Source organism: Equus asinus, chromosome 2 (assembly GCF_041296235.1).
Source record: "Equus asinus isolate D_3611 breed Donkey chromosome 2, EquAss-T2T_v2, whole genome shotgun sequence".
Taxonomy (NCBI): Eukaryota; Metazoa; Chordata; class Mammalia; order Perissodactyla; family Equidae; genus Equus; species Equus asinus.
Window position 1 is genome coordinate 1,480,758 of NC_091791.1, and position 2,912 is coordinate 1,483,669.

At 63.8% G+C, this 2,912-nt stretch overlaps 1 long non-coding RNA gene across 1 annotated transcript; it reads left to right on the top strand.

Annotated features, from left to right (window-relative positions):
* Positions 1 to 582: 582 nt before the first annotated feature.
* On the top strand, positions 583 to 2,089 carry LOC123283273 (uncharacterized). The gene is made up of 3 exons (XR_011506875.1): positions 583 to 721; positions 1,147 to 1,344; positions 1,635 to 2,089. It is a non-coding gene; the product is annotated as an uncharacterized lncRNA (long non-coding RNA).
* Positions 2,090 to 2,912: the final 823 nt, after the last annotated feature.

A 2,912-nucleotide genomic window follows, 5' to 3' on the forward strand; every position in this document is an offset into this window, starting at 1 on the left:
TGACACTGGTCAAATGCCAAGGAGGCCTGGGGAGGGCTCCTAGACTGACCGGCTGAGGCTGAGACACGGCTGAGGCTGAGACACGGCCTCTCAGCTCCCTGCTGACTCACACCCTGAGAGATGCAGAGGAAGTGCAAACAGGAGGAGCTGCAGGAGGGGGAGGGAGAAGGAAGCAGAGGAGGGGGAGGGGGAGGAGGAGGGGAAGGGTCAGGGAATAAAAGGAGGGGGCCGGGAGGAGGAAGATGAGGGGGAGGAGAAGGTGGAGGGTGGAGGGAGGGGGGAGGTGGAGGAGGGGGAGGCAGTGATGGGGAGAAAGAAGGGGCCTGGGCTGAGGGGAGGGCCCAGCCTGGGCCATGAGGGCCTCCCTGAGCTGAGCCTTCTGTGGCTGCTCCTGAGGGCCCTGGGCACTGGCAGGCCATGGCCACATGTGTCGACAGGCAGAAGGGTCTAGAAGAGCTGCCAGGGAGGGGTCAAGTGGATTCGGTGGGGTCCCTGGGAGAGTAATACCTGAGTCCCCACCGCCAGCCCCTGCCTAGGGGAGCTGTGGGGTCCCCTGGGCTGGGACTTCCTGCAAGGTCTTCCGGCCTCGCTCTGAGTCAGGAGCCAGCAGGAAGCGGTCCTGAGGGTTTGCCCACTGGGCCTCACGGCCTGCCCTGAGGAACTGGACGATGGGCCTCTCCCTCTGCAGGCTCAGGAGGGCCGTCTCGGGCAGTGCTGTGGGGTGAGGGGCTCTCAGAGCAGCCCACATGTCTTGGGGTCCGCAGATAGCAAGAGGGGACGTTGGGTGGGGGGGTCTGCGGGAGCCAAGCCATGGCCCCCAATCCGGAGTCACAGGGAGGAGGCTGGCCTGACCATAGGCTCCCAGGGGCCTTGGGCAGGGCCCAGATGGGCCGGGCATGGGGTGGGGGCAGATCTGTGTGAGAGGCCGTGGGTATGAGCATATGGTGTGAGCTCATGAAAGCCTGGGTTGAGCCAGGGCCCATCCTCCCAGCATCCTCCTCCCTCTCCCTCCCCCTCTGCCCTCTCCCCCCCCTCCCTGAATCTGTCAAGCTACCAGCCTCCGGGCTGCGCCTGTCCTGACTGCCCTGGGACCCACTGGCACCAGGGTGCTTGGCACAGTGTTCTCAGGTCCCTGTTTTTATGTAGAGCTCAGACAAGAAGCACCGTTCCTAGTTTTCTTCAAGGCCAACCCCGACCTGGAGAACCACCTTCTCGTCTCCTTGGCAACTCCCCCTCACGCCTCAGAACCACGGCAGCTCAGGGCCTGGGCGAGGCCGCCATGTGGGGCGGCTGGAAAAGCCGGTTCTCTGGGGCCGCCTGCCCCTGGCCAGCCTGTGCTAACAGGTGGGTCCCAGGGTTCAGGAATGCTTGGGAAGGCTCTGGGCTCAGCAGCGGGGCAGCCAGGAGCCAGGTGAGGCGGGGCTGGGCTGACCCACCCTCGGACCCCCCTCACCAACTCCCAGGGGACCCAGGGTGACCATTCCGTGCTGAACCCACAGGCCTCCTGGCAGGATAGGCTCCACGAGACTCCTCAGACCCCAGAGGAGGGGAGGCCAGGGCAGGGGAGAGGGAGGCCTGGGGTTGGGGGCCGCTGGGAGGCCGGGGGCCATGGAGCTGTCCCTTGTCTCTGTCAGGCGAAGACAGAGGCGGGAAACAAATGGCCTGTCAAGATTCCTAATTAAGGTACCGCGTAAGTGATGGCTCTCTGCTCGGACCAAGGAGAACCAGCCAACACCAGCTGCTGCAGGACCAGCCCATTTGCTCTGGCCAGAGGAGGAGATTCGCAGCACTGAGTTCAGTGTCCTGCTAGGAAACAGGAGCTTTTCAACCACAAAGGAAGGAGAGAGAAGCCCCACGAGAGGCAGGATGAGACCCTGGCTCCCACTTTCTCCCCCTCTAGGGGTGCCCCCTCTGCCCTGGGGACCAGGGTCCCGCCCAGCCCAGCTCAGCCCAGCCCCAGCTGGGAGAGGGGTCAGTGTGGCCACCCTGGGCCCCCGAAACAATTCTGGGGACTTACGGCTTTGTCTTGCATTTTCTGTTCTTTATATAAATCACGTTTTAATGAAATAAAGTATCATAAAAGCTGCTCATTACAGAAAATATGAACATACAAAAAGAAGTTTCCATTTGGGGGAGAAATGGAGAAGAGAGTACAGAAGTGGAGGACAGGGGTGGAAGGCCATGGAATGTTCTGTTTGTCTTCCAGGACACATCCCGCTGGCTGACAGGTGGGTTGAGTGTACCAGGGCCTGCCCTGGGGGCTCTCCATGGGGCCCAGGGACAGCGCATGGACATCAGGGAGGGGCAGATGGGTGCTCAGACCCCTGGCCTTCCCCCCCACCCCACCCCGGGCTCTCTGGCACACCCCGCCCTGCTGGCCCCTTGGCCCAGAGCCAGGTCCCATGTGGAGGGGGTGGCAGTCACCACAGAAGAGACAGGGACACTTGGTAACTGAGCCCCTGGGTGCAGGCTGACATTTAAGTCCCAGCCTGACTGACCCGGGCTCTCCCTCAGGCCTCAGACAGGCCGCCCAGCCTCCCCACTCCCGCACCAGGCGCCCACCTGGAGGAGGGTGAAGGAAAGACCTCTGCCTTGGCCCGCCAACCAGATGGGCCGGTGGGCCTCCAGGGGAGGAGGGACTGACAGGTGCGCAGGCGCCTGCTGTGAGCGCAGGCCTCGGCCAGATCCAGGGGGAGCGCAGGGCAGCTGTGGGCCTCGAGGAAGGAGGTCGGAACAAGTGGGGCAGAAAATGTGACGAGTGGGCGCAGCGGGGGAGGGAGAGCTGGAGACCCAGGCACAGTGCCTGCGGGAGATGCTGAGCCAGAGAGGGGCTGGCGTGGGGGCCGTGAGCCAGCAGAGACCTCGAGCAGCTGCGGGTCCAAGGCTGACACTGACCAGAGGGCACCGCACTC